The 21,330-nt window shown below is 44.9% G+C and overlaps 1 protein-coding gene across 1 annotated transcript in view; it reads left to right on the forward strand.

Annotated features, from left to right (window-relative positions):
• Positions 1-522: 522 nt before the first annotated feature.
• Positions 523-21,330, forward strand: part of LOC123761942 (FMRFamide receptor) — a gene marked incomplete in the record, with an annotated part of 246,136 nt that continues 225,328 nt past the window's right edge. The window contains 2 exon segments of the mRNA XM_069300260.1: positions 523-617; positions 9,296-9,542.

Below are 21,330 nucleotides of genomic sequence, written 5' to 3' on the forward strand. Positions count from 1 at the left end.
GAGATGTGCTCTAGCTGCCCCTACACTAGTACCACCGGGATGTGCTCTAGCTGCCCCTACACTAGTACCACCGAGATGTGCTTTAGCTGCCCCTACACTAGTACCACCGAGATGTGCTCTAGCTGCCCCTACACTAGTACCACCGGGATGTGCTCTAGCTGCCCCTACACTAGTACCACCGGGATGTGCTCTAGCTGCCCCTACACTAGTACCACCGGGATGTGCTCTAGCTGCCCCTCAACCAGTACCACCGGGATGTGCTCTAGCTGCCCCTCAACAAGTACCACCGGGATGTGCTCTAGCTGCCCCTACACTAGTACCACCGAGATGTGCTCTAGCTGCCCCTCAACCAGTACCACCGGGATGTGCTATGCCTCCCCTCCTCCTCCACCAAGAAATCTCCCCCCCCCGGCCCCATCACTCCAAGCCCTCTGCATCTCTCCCAATCCCCCCCTCCCCCCCAATCCCCTCGCAGACACTGGCGGGCCTCCTGAGTGCCGCTCAGTGCCACTACAACCTAGTGCCGAGGCTATTCTCACCCCGTGGGCCACCAGCGCACCCGTGGCCCTCTCCTCCTCCTCACAAACTCCAACTCACAATCACCCATTAGTTTATGAGTAAGTAAACATTAAGGACGTCTTAAAGCCGAGCGTCTGGGACCGGTTCTTGGAATTATCTTAGCGTTATCAGCGGCGTTTAAGTGGCCCAACTACATCATTTGGCACCGCTTGTCCCAAAGGCAAGTTTTCCCCCTCAAAGGAACCTCTTGAGTGGTTTCTGTGTAGCGGCACTTAAGCATTGATTGAACTGTCTGAAGTGTTTTGGTCCTCTGGCATAAAAATGAAAGGCCATCTCTAGCCTTCTAGAGCAAGTAGGTCGTGCACTTGCCCTCGTAAAACTAAAACAAGAAAAAAATTGTAACTCGGAATGCGTAATGTGGAAAAGTCGGCCTGGCGAAAGTTCTCCCTAGCTCTAAAGTTTTTAATTTTTTTCTCAGTCATACGGGGGAAGGACTAGAAGCATATGGCGTTGGGATACTTGAGATGCTTCTTCTCTGACGGTTTAATATCACGATTAATATCTCTTCGACGATGTTAGTCGTGTCGCTTCGCCTCTGTGGGCCTGAGATCTGTTTCCTCGCGGTGTGTCAACAAACATTCTCTCTGTGGTAAATCGGAGAAAATCGTGTATGGAAGTCCCATTGGAAGTGTTTCACGGTCTGGATATACTTGACCTGGAGGCGAGAGATTGTTTACAGCGTGTGGTGTAGCCTGGTCCCTGGCTTGTGTTTACAGCGTGTGGTGTAGCCTGGTCCCTGGCTTGTGTTTACGGCGTGTGGTGTAGCCTGGTCCCCGGCTTGTGTTTACAGCGTGTGGTGTAGCCTGGTCCCTGGCTTGTGTTTACAGCGTGTGGTGTAGCCTGGTCCCTGGCTTGTGTTTACAGCGTGTGGTGTAGCCTGGTCCCTGGCTTGTGTTTACAGCGTGTGGTGTAGCCTGGTCCCTGACTTGTGTTTACAGCGTGTGGTGTAGCCTTGTCCCTGGCTTGTGTTTACAGCGTGTGGTGTAGCCTGGTCCCTGGCTTGTGTTTACAGCGTGTGGTGTAGCCTGGTCCCTGACTTGTGTTTACAGCGTGTGGTGTAGCCTGGTCCCTGGCTTGTGTTTACAGCGTGTGGTGTAGCCTGGTCCCTGGCTTGTGTTTACAGCGTGTGGTGTAGCCTGGTCCCTGGCTTGTGTTTACAGCGTGTGGTGTAGCCTGGTCCCTGACTTGTGTTTACAGCGTGTGGTGTAGCCTGGTCCCTGGCTAGTGTTTACAGCGTGTGGTGTAGCCTGGTCCCTGGCTTGTGTTTACAGCGTGTGGTGTAGCCTGGTCCCCGGCTTGTGTTTACAGCGTGTGGTGTAGCCTGGTCCCCGGCTTGTGTTTACAGTGTGTGGTGTAGCCTGGTCCCCGGCTTGTGTTTACAGTGTGTGGTGTAGCCTGGTCCCTGGCTTGTGTTTACAGCGTGTGGTGTAGCCTGGTCCCCGGCTTGTGTTTACAGCGTGTGGTGTAGCCTGGTCCCCGGCTTGTGTTTACAGCGTGTGGTGTAGCCTGGTCCCTGGCTTGTGTTTACAGCGTGTGGTGTAGCCTGGTCCCTGGCTTGTGTTTACAGCGTGTGGTGTAGCCTGGTCCCTGGCTTGTGTTTACAGCGTGTGGTGTAGCCTGGTCCCTGGCTTGTGTTTACAGCGTGTGGTGTAGCCTGGTCCCTGGCTTGTGTTTACGGCGTGTGGTGTAGCCTGGTCCCTGGCTTGTGTTTACGGCGTGTGGTGTAGCCTGGTCCCTGGCTTGTGTTTACAGCGTGTGGTGTAGCCTGGTCCCTGGCTTGTGTTTACAGCGTGTGGTGTAGCCTGGTCCCTGGCTTGTGTTTACAGTGTGTGGTGTAGCCTGGTCCCCGGCTTGTGTTTACGGCGTGTGGTGTAGCCTGGTCCCAGGTTTGTGTGGATAAAAAGAGACACAACTCAGAGGTAAAACATGGATAATATCCATGAAATATGAGAAGATGGGTGCTTCTGATCTCGTGGATTTGAACCCAAAACTGAGACATATTTCTTACACAGACGGGTATAGCATCAGACAATTTACTTCTAACTCCTCCTTTCCCTTCCCCATAGCTCATGATAAGCCTTACGCTTCAGCTTTCCCTGGAACTCGATCTGTCAATGGGGTTAACAACTAGGTACCCATTTTCTGCTGGGTGAATAGGGGCGGATAAGTTTGTACTGACGCCCATTAAACCCTCTCTGACTAAGGCTCGAACCCAGACCAAATCGCTCGGGAGGCGAGTGTTTTACCACTACATCACCTGCCTCCCAACCACTTGGACTGAACGGTAGAGCAACGGTCTCGCTTCATGCAGGTCGGCGTTCAATTCCCGACCGTCCAAGTGGTAGGGCACCATTCCTTTCTTCCTATCCTAAATCTTTATCATCGTATCTCTTCCAAGTGCTGTATAATCGTAATGGCTTAGTGACACAGCTAATAGGGAACTCATCCTAGAGCAACTAGCATTTTTTGGAGTTAGTGGAGATTTGTTGACATGGATTTGGGGGTTATTTGAGTAACAGCACTGAAACAGTCATGTACAAGGGCGTTAAGAGTAGCTATAATGCCTCCTTTGTATTGGGCATAGGAAGGCGTCCTCAGTCCTTTTCAATGTGCTGATGCACACACTAATAGCCGACATTGACCTCCACAAGTCGACGAGGCTGTCATCTTCTATGCAGACGACATTTGCGTCAATGCAATGAGTGACAACCGGCTGCAGACTCTCTTTGATGCTCTTGCAAATAAACGTATTGAATGTGGGCTTATCGTCTCTACAGGTAAAACTATAGGACCTTATGCCCCCACAAAAATCAATAATCCTCCTGTTTTCATAGTCAATGATCAGCGCATTGAAAACTGCAGACAATACAAATTCCTCTGTATGAATATTAATAGTGACATTGTAAGTGAACTACAGTTTAAGCTTAAAGAAAGGCCAAGTCCTCTTAAAACGCTTGCTGGAAAGCACATTTTTATTAATATTAAATATGTCAGAATGTTCTACATGATGTTCATCAGGTCACTGGTCGACTACCATCCCTTACACCTTGTTAGTCTTCCTAGCAATAGGCTGAAAGCTTCAGAGAAAATTAAAAAATTAAGCCATGAGGATAATTCTTGGAGCCCCCAGATGCACAAGAATCATCAACATGAGGGAGGAGCTGAAACTCCCAACCATATGTGGAAGAATTGAGCAGCTCAGTACTACTTTCTGTGTGAAGGTGATGAGAGATCCAACATCACCCTTACTACTTAAAGACAAACTGACTAGTGCTGTATGTAGGCGGGAGAGTGTTGCCAACGCACCAGCGGGCAACCTATATGCAAGCTGGTTGAGTAGAAGTATTGCCAATCTCATTACACCGAATATTCCTATTATATGCAACGTACTAGCCAATGATATTCCATTATATTTGCATCCTGAAATACAAGTGTCTTACACGCCCATCAGCAAAAAAAGAGGCAAGGAAAACCCAGCACTTCTGAAAGCAACCGCACGTGAAACCATTGATTCCTTTATAAATAACTTACGGCCTCACGGGCACTATGCTTGCACTGATGGGTCTGTTCAAATGTGAACAGGTCGCACTGCAACAGCCTGTACAATATATCAAGACAACATATGCACACAGACCACAAGTGTGAGACTGAATAACTGGCTTAGTTCCACACATGCAGAATTATATGCAGTGTAACTTGTCACTAACGCACTAAAGAACAGCGGAGGAGTATTTTTATGTGATTCAAAGTTACAGGGGTGGCTTCTTAAAGTCTTTAAAAACCCAACATGCAAAATAAATAATGGGAATGTTGTAACATTCATTATAAACAACATTATGAATGCACAGAGCAAGAGTTTCAGAGTCTCATTTGTATGGATACCATCTCACACAGGTGTTGTCCAGCATGATGACACAGACAAGGCAGGTAAAACTGCATGTGATAAGCCAGAAATTGAGTTGGATATGGGCATTCCGATCTCTGCTGTAAAAGCCGCAATTGTTCAGGAAATTAGGGAAGTCAGAAGAGCAGTTACTGACACACAAAGGCCAGAAAGCACGAGTATAAAGAGCTATGACATGTTTAGAACCGAGAATTATATGTCCGGGCAGCATAAAACATCCACTAGACAGTGAGACATTGTAATGGCCAGAATTAGGCTGGGTTATCGATATCTATGGCAGGTGACTGCGGGTAATAAATTCCACCCAATGGTGAACATTCCAATTGTGAACTATGTGAACAAGAGCTGGGACATACTCTCCGACACTACATCTGTGATTGCCCTGTTATAAGTGACTTCAGACCAAGTGGGATGAGGTACGTTGAGCTCTGTAATTACTTCATACACTCAGGAATATGTGCTTGTCTTAAATGTGTTTGGTATCAATTGTAATCCAACGAGACATTTTATGTGACAAGTCAATTAGCGCGACGTTTCTAATTTGCTATTTGACACGATGATAATTATTTTTTTTTAAGTGAAATGGCCAGCGGCGGTCAAGAAGCGTCTCATGGGATGTTATCGTTACGGCAGTGGTAAGATAACACATGAGATGGACTGCATGGGTGCTTCTCCGTCGCGGTCTGCCCACGGAAGCGTTTGTGTGTTATCAGGGCGTAAAGATATCTGATCAAAGTTGCGATGATCATGGTGGTATGTGAGCTATGAAAGAGGAAGGTCATGCTTCTCTTCACTTGTCATGCTTCCCTTCACTTGTCATGCTTCCCTTCACTTGTCATGCTTCCCTTCACTTGTCATGCTTCCCTTCACTTGTCATGCTTCCCTTCACTTGTCATGCTTCCCTTCACTTGTCATGCTTCCCTTCACTTCCCTTCCCTGTGTGGGTTTGTCCTCCTTCTGACTGCCTGGGACCAGTCCGGGATACCACAGTTATGCTTTAGCAGTCAAGACCTTCTCAAACCTTCCCCCGCGATCTGAAACGTTTTAAGGCGACGAAATGTAAGTAGCTGATTGGAGAGCTCTGTTTTTTTTTCCCCTCAATAAGCCTCTCACTGATTGCGTGGTAGGGAAAGAAATATATCTGGCGTAGATTTCCGCAGGAGTAAATGAAAGGTAATTTCATTGTAACCCCCCAATCCTCGAGGCCGAGCGGACTGTCCACGTGATCCAGTGGTCCCGGGTTCGATCCCGGGCGCCGGCGAGAAACGATGGGCAGAGTTTCTTTCACCCTATGCCCCTGTTACCTAGCAGTAAATGGGTACCTGGGAGTTAGTCAGCTGTCACGGGCTGCTTCCTGCGGGTGGAGGCCTGGTCGAGGACCGGGCCGCGGGGACACTAAAGCCCCGAAATCAACTCAAGATAACCCATAGCCCGCGAAGTGATTTAGTAGTTTACCAGCTGTTAGACCTCCCGAGATAATGGTCACAATGACTGGATGGTTAAATGATAGAATTATGATAGCAGTCTTTATTATGATAGCAATCTTTAGTATAATAGCAATCTTTATTATGATAGCAGTCTTTATTATGATAGCAGTCTTTATTATGATAGCAATCTTTATTATGATAGCAGTCTTTACTATGATAGCAATCTTTATTATGATAGCAATCTTTATTATGATAGCAATCTTTATTATGATAGCAATCTTTATTATGATAGCAATCTTTATTATGATAGCAATCTTTATTATGATAACAATCTTTATTATGATAGCAATCTTTTATTATGATAGCAATCTTTTATTATGATAGCAATCTTTATTATGATAGCAATCTTTATTATGATAGCAATCTTTATTATGATAGCAATCTTTATTATGATAGCAATCTTTATTAGGATAGCAATCTTTTATTTAACTTAAACAATAACAAAACTAGTGAGATAGCAACTGAACAAGACGAGAACTATGTTCATTATTTTACCTTAGCGATGCAACTAACACCGGACGAGCTATAAATTATACGTGAAAACCAAAAAATGATCACCATTTTAGCGAAAATGATCACCATTTTAGCGAAAATGATCACCATTTTAGCGAAAATGATCACAGTGTTTATATCAAGAAAGCGAAGCACAAGCGATAGCAAATTTACCATAATATCGGGCACCTGAGTCGAAATTATCACCTGGGAAGATGATTAACGTTGCAAATGCAAATTGCTCCTCCTCCTCCCACGAGTCTGTGAGTAAAGTTCCGTTGCACGAATAAAGATATTATATACATCAATATTGCACAAGTATCCCGATGTATATGACTGTAGAGTCCAGTGGGAGGGCTGAGTGAAGAAGTAAGTGACTAGTAGTTAACTAGTAATTGACTAGTAAGAAGCAGTTAACTCTATATTGAAACACATGCGTGACAGTAACTTTGCAGAACTGCACCACTTGACCACCATAATGTGTTCCTTCACAACCCATTGCACCTTTGCGTATACACATATAAATAAATTAACTGATACAAGTAAAGGACTGATAAAATAGGGTTGAGTCGAATAGGGGAGAGACCAACTGGCTGTAATGCAGTGTTGGCAATTCTTCTTGGGGGTGCTGCACGACGGTCACTGGTCAAACGAGGTCAAAATCTCAGGAAAATGACTGTACCCAGCAGTGACAAGCGTTGACCTCGGGTTACTGCTTACCAGGCAGTGGCTTGCGTTCCCCTGAAGCTGTTACATAACAGGGAAGCGTGACAAGTGAAGGGAAGCGTGACAAGTGAAGGGAAGCATGACAAGTGAAGGGAAGCGTGACAAGTGAAGGGAAGCGTGACAAGTGAAGGGAAGCGTGACAAGTGAAGGGAAGCGTGACAAGTGAAGGGAAGCGTGACAAGTGAAGGGAAGCGTGACAAGTGAAGGGAAGCGTGACAAGTGAAGGGAAGCGTGACAAGTGAAGGGAAGCGTGACAAGTGAAGGGAAGCGTGACAAGTGAAGGGAAGCGTGACAAGTGAAGGGAAGCGTGACAAGTGAAGGGAAGCGTGACAAGTGAAGGGAAGCGTGACAAGTGAAGGGAAGCGTGACAAGTGAAGGGAAGCGTGACAAGTGAAGGGAAGCGTGACAAGTGAAGGGAGGTTAGACAAGATGAGGGTGGAATGATTAAAACGATTGACTGTAAAACAACTTCCTAGATAAATATGAGCATGATACATTGAAATACATACCACAGGTGACAGAGTCAGGAGCCAACAGGTACACATCAGGAGTACAACAGGTACACATCAGGAGTACAACAGGTACACATCAGGAGTACAACAGGTACACATCAGGAGTACAACAGGTACACATCAGGAGTACAACAGGTACATATCAGTTTCGTGACATAAAGTCCAGCTTCATGCTTCAGTTTGATACATCTATTGAGTCCTTTAGAAGGACGAAAGGGCGCACTGAATTCCAGCTTTCTTACAGCTGCAGCAGCTTTCCTTAACTCAGTGCAGCATAAAGCTGTCCTTTGGGAACAGGTGTAAAAGGGAGAGAGAACTCTGAGAGAGAGAACTCTATCAACATCAGAGGCCCGAGACTGTTCAACACTCTTCCACTGCACATAAGGGGCATAACTGGCAGACCCCTCACAGTGTTCAAGAGAGAACTTGACAAGCACCTCCAAAGGATACCAGATCAACCAGGCTGTGACTCATACGTCAGGCTGCGAGCAGCCGCGTCCAACAGCCTGGTTGACCAGTCCAGCAACGAGGACTTGGTCGACGACCGGGCCACGAGGTCGCTAAGCCCCGAAATGATCTCAAGGTAACCTCAAGGTAAGGGTGCATAAAATCCCACGTGTGCATTCAAGGCGTGTTTAGCCCGTGTGAGGCTGAAGGCACTTTGGGAACTTCCATTTCGTTTAAGGGACCATTTTTCCACCTTAGGACTTAAAGTCCTAAGTCCACCTCTTGGACTTAAAGCGAGGTCGGAATAAGTGAGGGTTTTGGGGGGCTAGGGAGGAAGGGAAGGGAACTATCAGGAGAGAGCGCCAAGCCATTACGACTATATAGCACTCGGAAGGGGTCAGGATTTGGGGTCGGGGATTGAACGCCGACCTGCATGAAACGAGAGGGTTAGGGAGGAGGGAGATGGGAGTAACAGGAGGGGAGAGGATCGGGGTTAGGGGGGGGGAGTGCCCTCCGAGACACTGGTTAACAGTGTTTACATCAGGTTCAAATTGCATCATTAAGGGATAAGAGCCAAGAGGCGTTACATGATTTTGAGAGGTCTTATCGATTAGTGTCCCCGTCTCTGTCTGTCTCTTTGTCCTCTCTCTGTCTCTCTCTGTCTCTGTCTGTCTGTCTGTCTGTCTGTCTGTCTGTCTGTCTGTCTGTCTGTCTGTCTGTCTGTCTGTCTGTCTGTCTGTCTGTCTCTCTCTCTCTCTCTCTCTCTCTCTCTCTCTCTCTCTCTCTCTCTCTCTCTCTCTCTCTCTCTTTCTCTGTCTGTCTGTCTGTCTGTCTGTCTGTCTGTCTGTCTGTCTGTCTGTCTGTCTGTCTGTCTGTCTGTCTCTCTCTCTCTCTCTCTCTCTCTCTCTCTCTCTCTCTCTCTCTCTCTCTCTCTCTCTCTCTCCTCGGTTCTGTAATGGCCTAATTTCAATATACAAGAACGAAATAACACCCATTTGTGTGGTCGTAGGAGGAGTGTGGGTTAAAATACATAAATATCCTGGAATTAGAACTTCAATTACAATTATTAGTAATTACATGACATGTAATAAATGGACGCGAATGATATTACTAGTTAATTTCTAAACCACTTTTTTTTTTCTTTACAGATTATGTTGCAGTTATATAACAACAACAACAACTGCAGAACACCTGACGACTGAAAGTGAAACCTGCGTTCAAAACAGATGAATATTTTGAGATAGTGTAACTATATTGAAAGTGGTTTGAAAGGACGCTCTTAGAGATTTACATTGAAAAGTGAAGGAATTAATTTTAGCGAGCTGTAAGCTTAGTGTTCGTGAGGGATATTGTTCTCATAAGAGGATCCTTCCTGTTCATCACCGTTGTGGGAAGGTAAGTCTAACTGTTTCTTTCCCCCCTGTTGATCTGTTAGGGCCATCAACAGTTAGTGCAGGCGTGTGTGTGTGTGTACTCACCTAATACGCTTATGGATCATCAGGCAGCCATTGAGGTATCAACTCCTTTTTTGTCTAATTTTTGTCCAACCATTTGGACTGGACGGGAGAGTGACGGTCTCGCTTCATGCAGGTCGGCGTTCAATCCCCGACCGTCCACAAGTGGTTGGGCACCATTCCTTTCCCCCACCCCCACCCTCCGTCCTATCCTAAACCCTTATTCTGACCCCTTCCCAGTGCTATATAGTCGTAATGGCTTGGCGCTTTCCCCGCCTGATAATTCCCCTCTTCCTTCCCCCTCAGAAGATATAAATAATGTATAATGTATTGTCTATTTTTGTATCATCAGTTCATGAAAGGCCTGTAATCTCTAACAGGTGTAAAAGATTACACCTGTAAAAGGTGTACACCTGTAAAAGGTGTACACCTGTAAAAGGTGTACACCTGTAAAAGGTGTACACCTGTAAAAGGTGTACACCTGTAAAAGGTGTAAAAGGTGTACACCTGTACACTTTTTAAAGCCTGTAATCTTTTAAAATTTGACTATCAACTCTATGATTTTATCTATTGTGGTCATCATCAATCCAGGAAAAGCCTGTACTCACCTAGTTGTACTCACCTAGTTGTGCTTGCGGAGGTTGAGCTCTGGCTCTTTGGCGTCCGCCTCTCAACTGTCAACTGGTGTACAGGTTCCTGAACCTACTGGGCTCTATCACTTCTACAATTCAAACTGTGTATGGAGTTAGCCTCCACCACATCACTGCTTTCCATCTGTTAACTACTCTGACACTGAAAAAGTTCTTTCTAACGTCCCTTTGGCTCATTTGGGTACTCAGTTTCCACCTGTGTCCCCTTGTTCGCGTCCCTTTGACAGGGTAAGGTGTCGAGGAATCGACATCTTCCCTGTCGATTCCTCTTAGAATTTTGTAGGTAGTTATCATGTCTCCCCGAGCTCTCCTATCTTCCAACGACGTTAGGTACATTTCACGCAGCCTTTCCTCGTAACTCATCCCTCTTAGTTCTGGGACTAGCCTAGTGGCAAACCTCTGAACGTTTTCCAGCTTAGTCCTGTGCTTGACAAGGTACGGGCTCCATGCTGGGGCCGCATACTCCAGGACTGGCCCAATATACGTGGTATACAAGGTTCTTGATGATTCCTTACACAGGTTCCTGAAGGCAGTTCTGATGTTAGCCAGCCTCTCATACGCCGCCGATGTTATTCTTTTTATGTGGGCTTCAGGAGACAGGTTTGGCGTGATATCAACTCATAGATCTTTCTCTCTGTCCGTTTCACGAAGGACTTCATCTCCAACTCGGTATCTTGATCCTGTGATCCACACTTGGTGGTCTTGCGGTCAATGAGTTCTGATATCCATCAGTGGAGCGCTGATATCATACCCAAACTCTTCCTCGTTAAACGTGCTTTCGTTTCGTGGTTCGTAACGTCAATATCAGCCTAGATATTCGAGTTCTCATAACGAATCACATGAGCAGGCGTGTGTGTGTGTGTGTGTGTGTGTGTGTGTGTGTGTGTGTGTGTGTGTGTGTGTGTGTGTGTGTGTGTGTGTGTGTGTGTGTGTATGTGTGCGTGTGTGTGTGTGTGTAGGGGGGGGATTATAGTGTGTGTGGGATGAGGGGGGAGGGGAAGGGAAAGGGGGGGGGGGAGATCGTGTGCGTGTGTGAGTGTGTATGTGTGTGTATATGTGTGGTTTTTCGTTTTTTCTGGTGGATGCGTGGGTTGGTACAGGCGACCTTGTGGGGGTAAATTTGTCGCGTATACAAATTTAAGTTACTTTTGCCAAGTCTCCCTGTCAGCGGTTACCTGTTGCCTCCTCCACCACACGTTACCTGTCATCTTCACAGCCCACACCTGTGGCTACGACACACACACCTGTGGCTACGATACACACACACACCTGTCGCTACAACCTACACCTGTCACCTTACCAACTCACACATTACCACATCTCTCATGACGATATCTCCTCACCGCTACACCTGCCTCTGGTGAGTGTTATGTGATGAGTCGCTACACCTGCCTCTGGTGAGTGTTATGTGATGAGTCTCTACACCTGCCTCTGGTGAGTGTTATGTGATGAGTCTCTACACCTGCCTCTGGTGAGTGTTATGTGATGAGTCACTACACCTGCCTCTGGTGAGTGTTATGTGATGAGTCTCTACACCTGCCTCTGGTGAGTGTTATGTGATGAGTCGCTACACCTGCCTCTGGTGAGTGTTATGTGATGAGTGTCTACACCTGCCTCTGGTGAGTGTTATGTGATGAGTCTCTACACCTGCCTCTGATGAGTGTTATGTGATGAGTCGCTACACCTGCCTCTGGTGAGTGTTATGTGATGAGTCGCTACACCTGCCTCTGGTGAGTGTTATGTGATGAGTCGCTACACCTGCCTCTGGTGAGTGTTATGTGACGAGTCGCTACACCTGCCTCTGGTGAGTGTTATGTGACGAGTCGCTACACCTGCCTCTGATGAGTGTTATGTGACGAGTCGCTACACCTGCCTCTGATGAGTGCTTTCAGTTCCTGGAAGAAAGAGAAGAGGGAACAAGAGATGAATTTTGCGGTTGTGGAGTACTTACTATCTGTGCCTGCAGGATCGAGTTGTTAGCTCCTGGACCCCGCCTTGCTAACCGTTCGTTCTCTAATGTACTGCCTTCCGACCTATATTGCCGCTGTCATAGCCAATACAAATATTTTTCTCACTCACACATCCCCAGGATTCGGCCGTTAGCAGCCGTAGAACGCGTTGGGGGCCAGATTCACGAAGCAGTTACGCAAGTACTTCCGAACGTGTACATCTTTCGTCTATCTTTGACGGCTTTGGTTGCATCTATTAAACAGTTTACATGCATGAAAACCTCTAAATCAACTGTTGTTATTGTTATAAACAGTCTCCTGGTGTTTTGGAGTTCATTAACTGTTTAATAATTGTAAACAAAGCCGGCGAAGATTGAGAAAAGATGTACAGGTTCGTAAGTGCTTGCGTAACTGCTTCGTGAATCTGGCCCCAGGTATCTATTTACTGCTAGGTTAATAGGGCCATTAGGTGAAAGAAACTCTGGCGATTTGTTTCCTGTGTCGGCCGGGAGACCAGGTCCTTATGACTACGACCCCCGAGTGTGACAGAGAGAGAGAGAGAGAGAGAGAGAGAGAGAGAGAGAGAGAGAGAGAGAGAGAGAGAGAGAGAGAGAGAGAGAGAGAGAGAGAGAGAGAGAGAGAGAGAGAGAGAGAGAGAGAGAGAGAGAGAGAGAGAGAGAGAGAGGGGGAGAGAGAGAGAGAGAGAGTTACCTCAGCCATCCCACCTTTCCCCGTGCACCATATCCGTCACTCTGAATTACGGTCGAGTGACATTTATTTGTTCTATGTGAAAGTTCTTTCTTAGTGTCCATCAGTATGATTGGCAAATGTGGCTTTCCTTTTTTTACCATTTTTACCATAATGTTTAAAATGATGCAATACAAAATGGTTTTATAAATCGTCGTGAGGTTGAGTATATGACCCTGGCAAGCGGTTTTGTTTTTAAAAGTGGCTATTCCACTCTGAGCATGTTGGGCACCTACCCTACAGGAATTAATGCATAAAGTTATGGCGAGGCTAGCCCCAAGCCTCTGTCCTCTAACCTCAAACATGTAGACTGACAGACATTTCCATTTATAGATATTGATATACCTGTCACTTATAAACTAGAATGTTTGCTTGAGGTTGGACATCAACAAATCATCCAAATGTGGTTTGCTGTAGAATATGTGCCAAGCGTGACAGGGTCAAGGTGGCCATCAATCAACTGGCACTGTGCCATAGGGAGAGAACACCGTGAATCTTCTGCCGAGTCTGTGATAGGCAGGACCTTCAAAACTTGCGAAACATTAAAATTTAAATAATATTTTTTGGGTTTTACTTGCTATATAGTAAACCATTATACACCGATGTTGGCAAAAAAATAAAACACTCGTTTGTGTTTGGTTGGGATAAGGAAATATGTGTTTATGACAACACAACTCTGGTTACACCCGGGACTGGATATATATATATATATATATATATATATATATATATATATATATATATATATATATATATATATATATATATATATATATATACATATATATATATATATATATATATATATATATATATATATATATATATATATATATATATATATATTATTAAATATGACCGAAAAAGTAAGATTAATAATTCTAACACGAATTTTCTCAATCTTTCGTACATTACGCTTCACTGTTGGAGGTAAATCAAAAATCACTTCTCCAAAATTCATTTTTATTTCTAGTCTGACGCGACACGGGCGCGTTTCGTAAAACTTATTACATTTTCAAAGACTTCACAAATACACAACTGATTAGAACTTACGTTTCTCTGATTTTATATCTACATTTGAGTGAGGTGGGAAGGGTGATGTGGCATTAACACAAGACAGAACAATAGGGGATATTAATAGGGTATTAAAAGTATCAACACAAGACAGAACAGAAGCAATGGGTATTGAATAGAAGTGTTTGTAGAAAGCCTATTGGTCCATATTTCTTGATGCTTCTATATTGGAGCGGAGTCTTGAGGTGGGTAGAATATAGTTGTGCAATAATTGGCTGTTGATTGCTGGTGTTGACTTCTTGATGTGTAGTGCCTCGCAAACGTCAAGCCGCCTGCTATCGCTGTATCTATCGATGATTTCTGTGTTGTTTACTAGGATTTCTCTGGCGATGGTTTGGTTATGGGAAGAGATTATATGTTCCTTAATGGAGCCCTGTTGCTTATGCATCGTTAAACGCCTAGAAAGAGATGTTGTTGTCTTGCCTATATACTGGGTTTTTTGGAGCTTACAGTCCCCAAGTGGGCATTTGAAGGCATAGACGACGTTAGTCTCTTTTAAAGCGTTCTGTTTTGTGTCTGGAGAGTTTCTCATGAGTAGGCTGGCCGTTTTTCTGGTTTTATAGTAAATCGTCAGTTGTATCCTCTGATTTTTGTCTGTAGGGATAACGTTTCTATTAACAATATCTTTCAGGACCCTTTCCTCCGTTTTATGAGCTGTGGAAAAGAAGTTCCTGTAAAATAGTCTAATAGGGGGTATAGGTGTTGTGTTAGTTGTCTCTTCGGAGGTTGCATGGCTTTTCACTTTCCTTCTTATGATGTCTTCGATGAAACCATTGGAGAAGCCGTTATTGACTAGGACCTGCCTTACCCTACAGAGTTCTTCGTCGACTTGCTTCCATTCTGAGCTGTGGCTGAGAGCACGGTCGACGTATGCGTTAACAACACTCCTCTTGTACCTGTCAGGGCAGTCACTGTTGGCATTTAGGCACATTCCTATGTTTGTTTCCTTAGTGTAGACTGCAGTGTGGAAACCTCCGCCCTTTTCCATGACTGTTACATCTAGAAAAGGCAGCTTCCCATCCTTTTCCGTCTCGTAAGTGAAACGCAGCACGGAACTCTGCTCAAATGCCTCCTTCAGCTCCTGCAGATGTCTGACATCAGGTACCTGTGTAAAAATGTCGTCAACATACCTGCAGTATATGGCCGGTTTCAAGTTCATGTCGACTAAGACTTTTTGCTCGATGGTACCCATGTAGAAGTTTGCAAACAGGACACCTAGGGGAGAACCCATGGCGACCCCATCTACTTGCTTATACATGTGCCCATCCGGGCTCAAGAAGGGTGCCTCTTTAGTACAAGCTTGGAGTAGTTTCCTCAGAATACTTTCTGGCATGTCAAGAGGAGTACAGGCTGGATCACGATACACTCTGTCGGCTATCATTCCGATTGTCTCGTCCACAGGTACGTTGGTAAACAGCGACTCTACGTCCAACGAGGCTCTTATCCCTGTGGCCCGTGCGCCCCGCAGTAAGTCCACAAATTCCTTTGGAGACTTCAGGCTGAAGGTGCAAGGAACATAAGGAGTCAGCAGGCCGTTGAGTCGCTTCGCCAGTCTGTACGTGGGTGTGGGTATCTGGCTAATGATTGGCCGAAGTGGGTTTCCAGGCTTGTGCGTCTTGACATTTCCATACGCATATCCAGGTTTATATTCCCCAATGATCTTTGGCAGGTGGAGTCCGGATTTCTTGGCGTTCACAGTTTCGATCAGTTTGTTGACCTTTGCTTTTAATTCGGCTGTAGTGTCCTTCGTTACCCTTTGGAACTTAGTTTGGTCAGAGAGTATGATGTTCATTTTCGCCAGATATTCGTCTTTTTTAAGAATGACATATATTGGCGACTTGTCACCTCTCCTGACAACTATCTCCTTGTTCTCACGAAGGCTTTTAGCTGCCGCTTTAAGCTCGGGGGACAGTATGGTGCTTCTGTAGCACCATTATCAAGAAACTAACAACATTATATGGAGGACCTATGGCAATTCCACGACCAAGAGATGGCTTCCTGAACCTTGCAGGAATTAACCTCACTGAGGACCAAGTCACTCTCCTAAATCTGGGCATAAACTGTCATGTTATGTCCAGACCGAGTGAAATGGCCCGGAAAGTAGAGTTGGAAATTCTGTTGGACGACATATTCGACCTCGAGACACAAAAGAAGGTCACTACCAAAGATACCTTACAAGCAGAACTTATTGCAGAAGGAGGAAAGAATCGAGGCAACTACAGAAGCACCATACTGTCCATAACGTCGTCTATGCCTTCAAATGCCCACTTGGGGACTGTAAGCTCCAAAAAACCCAGTATATAGGCAAGACAACAACATCTCTTTCTAGGCGTTTAACGATGCATAAGCAACAGGGCTCCATTAAGGAACATATAATCTCTTCCCATAACCAAACCATCGCCAGAGAAATCCTAGTAAACAACACAGAAATCATCGATAGATACAGCGATAGCAGGCGGCTTGACGTTTGCGAGGCACTACACATCAAGAAGTCAACACCAGCAATCAACAGCCAATTATTGCACAACTATATTCTACCCACCTCAAGACTCCGCTCCAATATAGAAGCATCAAGAAATATGGACCAATAGGCTTTCTACAAACACTTCTATTCAATACCCATTGCTTCTGTTCTGTCTTGTGTTGATACTTTTAATACCCTATTAATATCCCCTATTGTTCTGTCTTGTGTTAATGCCACATCACCCTTCCCACCTCACTCAAATGTAGATATAAAATCAGAGAAACGTAAGTTCTAATCAGTTGTGTATTTGTGAAGTCTTTGAAAATGTAATAAGTTTTACGAAACGCGCCCGTGTCGCGTCAGACTAGAAATAAAAATGAATTTTGGAGAAGTGATTTTTGATTTACCTCCAACAGTGAAGCGTAATGTACGAAAGATTGAGAAAATTCGTGTTAGAATTATTAATCTTACTTTTTCGGTCATATTTAATAATATATGTCTACAGGAAAGACTGCTACCAAAATATACTAATATATATATATATATATATATATATATATATATATATATATATATATATATACATATATATATATATATATATATATATATATATATATATATATATATATATATATATATATATATATATATATATATATATATATATATATGTATGTGTGTGTGTGTGTGTGAGTGTATGTGTGTGTGTGTGTGTAAATCAAGAAAATTAACACGTGATGAAAAATGTGACAGTGACAGACCACGGAGGAAGAACTGAAACTGAAATTTCCCTAAGTACTTTCGTAAATTAATACATCTTCAGAAGGATTCCTTCTGAAGACGTATTAATATACGAAAGTACTTAAGGAAATTCCTGTTTCAATTCTTCCTCCGTGGTCTGACACTGCCACATTTTTCAAATATAAATTACATCACAACTAAACGAGAGAGAGAGAGAGAGAGAGGCCCTCATGTAGCCAGGACAGCGGGGGTGCGGGTATTAAATTGAAGGAGCTGGTTGGGAAGGTCACTAGAGAGGACGTCACTACTAATAACAATCTCCACCACAAGATACAATCACAATATTAGACTACTCGTTGCTGGGGGTCGCGGACGGCCACTCCTCATTATACTGGATTATTCTATAATTACAGACCAGCACTCTGCGTGATGTGTCGACCGTGGGATTAAGAGAGAGTTTTTTCTTTCCGAAGAAGTGTGTGTGTGATTGTGTGTGTGAGTGTATGTGTGATTGTGTGATTGCTTCATAAGAGAACTGCAGTGTGTGTATGTGTGTGTGTGTGTGTGTGTGTGTGTGTGTGTGTGTGTGTGTGTGTGTGTGTGTGTGTTTGTGAGTGTGTGTGTGTGTGTGTGTGTGTGTGTGTGTGTGTGTGTGTTTGTGTGTGTGTGTGTGTGTGTGTGTGTGTGTGTGTGTGTGTGTGTGTGTGTGTGTGTGTGTGTGAGTGTGTGTGTGTGTGTGTGTGTGTGTGTGTGTGTGTGTGTGTGTGTGTGTGTGTGAGTGTGTGTGTGTGTGTGTGTGTGTGTGTGTGTGTGTGTGTGTGTGTGTTTGTGAGTGTGTGTGTGTGTGTGTGTGTGTGTGTGTGTGTGTGTGTGTGTGTGTGTGTGTGTTTTTGTGTGTGTGTGTGTGTGTGTGTGTGTGTGTGTGTGTGTGTGTGTGTGTGTGTGTGTGTGTGTGTGTTTGTGTGTGTGTGTGTGTGTGTGTGTGTGTGTGTGTGTGTGTGTTTGTGTGTGTGTTTGTGTGTGTGTGTGTGTGTGTGTGTGTGTGTGTGTGTGTGTGTGTGTGTGTGTGTGTGTGTGTGTGTGTGTATGGGATGGCTTTAGTTCATGGGTTAGTATAAAAAACTGTTTTCAGTGTAAACGGGTTTGTTTATGGGTGTTGTAAACAGCTGTCTTGATGGGTGGTGTAAACAGCTGTGTTTATAGCTAGTGTGGACACCTGTGTTTATGGCCAGGGTGGACAGCTGTGTTTATGACCAGTGCGGACACCTGTGTTTATGGCCAGTGTAGACACCTGTGTTTATGGTCAGTGTAGACACCTGTGTTTATGGCCAGTGTAGACACCTGTGTTTATATCCAGTGTAGACACCTGTGTTTATGGCCAGTGTAGACACCTGTGTTCATGGCCAGTGTGGACACCTGTGTTTATAGCCAGAGTACACACCTGTGTTTATGGCCAGTGTAGACACCTGTGTTTATGGCCAGAGTAGACACCTGTGTTTATGGCCAGTGTAGACACCTGTGTTCATGGCCAGTGTGGACACCTGTGTTTATAGCCAGAGTACACACCTGTGTTTATGGCCAGTGTAGACACCTGTGTTTATGGTCAACGTGGACACCTGTGTTTATGGCCAGGGTGGACACCTGTGTTTATGGCCAGGGTGGACACCTGTGTTTATAGCCAGTGTAGACACCTGTGTTTATGGCCAGTGTAGACACCTGTGTTTATGGCCAGTGTAGACACCTGTGTTTATGGCCAGTGTAGACACCTGTGTTTATGGCCAGTGTAGACACCTGTGTTTATGGCCAGTGTGGACACCTGTGTTTATAGCTAGTGTGGACACCTGTGTTTATGGCCAGTGTGGACACCTGTGTTAATGGCCAGTGTAGACACCTGTGTTTATGGCCAGTGTAGACACCTGTGTTTATGGCCAGTGTGGACACCTGTGTTTATGGTCAGTGTAGACACCTGTGTTTATGGCCAGTGTGGACACCTGTGTTTATGGCCAGTGTGGACACCTGTGTTTATGGCCAGTGTAGACACCTGTGTTTTTTTCCAGTGTGGACACCTGTGTTTATGGCCAGTGTAGACACCTGTGTTTATGGCCAGTGTAGACACCTGTGTTTATGGCCAGTGTAGACACCTGTGTTTATGGCCAGTGTAGACACCTGTGTTTATGGCCAGGGTGGACACCTGTGTTTATGGCCAGTGTGGACACCTGTGTTTATGGCCAGTGTGGACACCTGTGTTTATGGCCAGTGTGGACACCTGTGTTTACCTTATCACTGTCGAATATCACAGGTGACTCAACAACAGCTGCCAGATGCTGAGGCTTGAGCTCACAGAACACAGTATATGTATATATATATATGTGTGTGTACTCACCTATATGTACTCACCTATATGTGCTTGCAGGATCGAGCATTGACTCTTGGATCCCGCCTTTCTAGCTATCGGTTGTTTACAGCAATGACTCCTGTCCCATTTCCCTATCATACCTAGTTTTAAAAGTATGAATAGTATTTGCTTCCACAACCTGTTCCCCAAGTGCATTCCATTTTTCTACTACTCTCACGCTAAAAGAAAACTTCCTAACATCTCTGTGACAAACAAAATCTGCAATATACGTGTGATAGCTTGTAAACAAAACACACACACACACAAAAAACACGAGCAAAATATGCGTGGTGTTTAAAAAAACACACAAAAAAACACCATCTCGCCCCCCACAATAAAGCCAACAGTGAGTGGAATTGCTAAATAAATACTTGGGATGTTTCAACTTAGTCACTGGCTCCCACCGGGAAGGACCTCCTGGTATAATATTTACCTCTTGCAGAAGTATACTTGCTCGATATACGCGGATATATATATGGAAGTCGATACCCAGTCATATATATGTGTATATATATGACTGGGTATCGTGTGTGTGTGTGTGTGTGTGTGTGTGTGTGTGTGTGCGTGCGTGCGTGTGTGTGCGTGATGGACAGGTAGAGTGTGGCGCACAGTGTGTGTGTCAAGCCATCACGGTATAGTTAAGTAACCCCGCACTCATAAAAATATGTGCCGGCGCGCTCGGCTCGGCTCTAAAATAAGCACTGTGGATTAACCGGACTGCGCCGCCGATGCCTACGACCTCCCCCTCCCCCACTCTTCCACCCCTGTCACCCTGCAAATCCCCCACTACCCATCCTCCCCGTCACCCTGCAAGGCCCCCACCACCCGTCCTCCCCGTCCCCCTGCAAGTTTTCTCTAGGCCGCGGACATTATTAACGTCTACATCTTGCATAGGGTCTTTACAGAGGCTTCCCCAAGCATGCCAAGCTTATATGAGAATAGACGAGTTGATCAAGTTACTTGGTAATTTGTTGATGCCTCTTAATTCTTTTCCAGGTTCCGTAAATTGATTGTGAAATTAAGAACTCTCTTTTTTTTGTCCTTGCTTATAAAAGAAATTGGATTAAAGACTGAGTTTCGTTTTGTCCTTTATTAATAGATAAATTGTTCAGTAGAGATGCAGGTCTCGTGAAATATTATAGGAAATATTAATACAAAAAAAAACATTTGGGTGATATTATATCCTTCTCGGAGGTCATCAGAGACCTCTTGATCTTAAGTGTATCTCCCGACACTCATTTTGCGGCGTGTTGCATGTTCATACTTGGCCTTGTTACTTGGCCTCGTGTGTACACTTGTACTGGAGGAAGTAATTCACAGACGAATGTGTGTGTGTGTGTGTGTGTGTGTGTGTGTGTGTGTGTGTGTGTGTGTGTGTGTGTGTGTGTGTGTGTGTGTGTGTGTGTTGGTGTGTGTGTGTATTCACCTTTTTGTGCTTGCGGGGGTTGAGCTCTGCTCTTTCGGCCCGCCTCTCAACTGTCAATCAACTATTACTATAACTACTATTTTTTTCTTTACACACACACAGGTATCTCGTTCTCCTCTTTCTGTCACTGAATCTTGCTTCTGTGTGTCTATTTGGTCAACTTTCTGATAATCTTTTATGTCGTAATCATGTCCACTTATTCCCCTCTCCTTCAGTGTGGTGAGAGTCAGTTCCTTAAGGGAATTCCACTGGTTTGTTATTTAGTGGGTTGTGTGTGTGT

Source organism: Procambarus clarkii, chromosome 5 (genome assembly GCF_040958095.1).
Source record: "Procambarus clarkii isolate CNS0578487 chromosome 5, FALCON_Pclarkii_2.0, whole genome shotgun sequence".
Taxonomy (NCBI): Eukaryota; Metazoa; Arthropoda; class Malacostraca; order Decapoda; family Cambaridae; genus Procambarus; species Procambarus clarkii.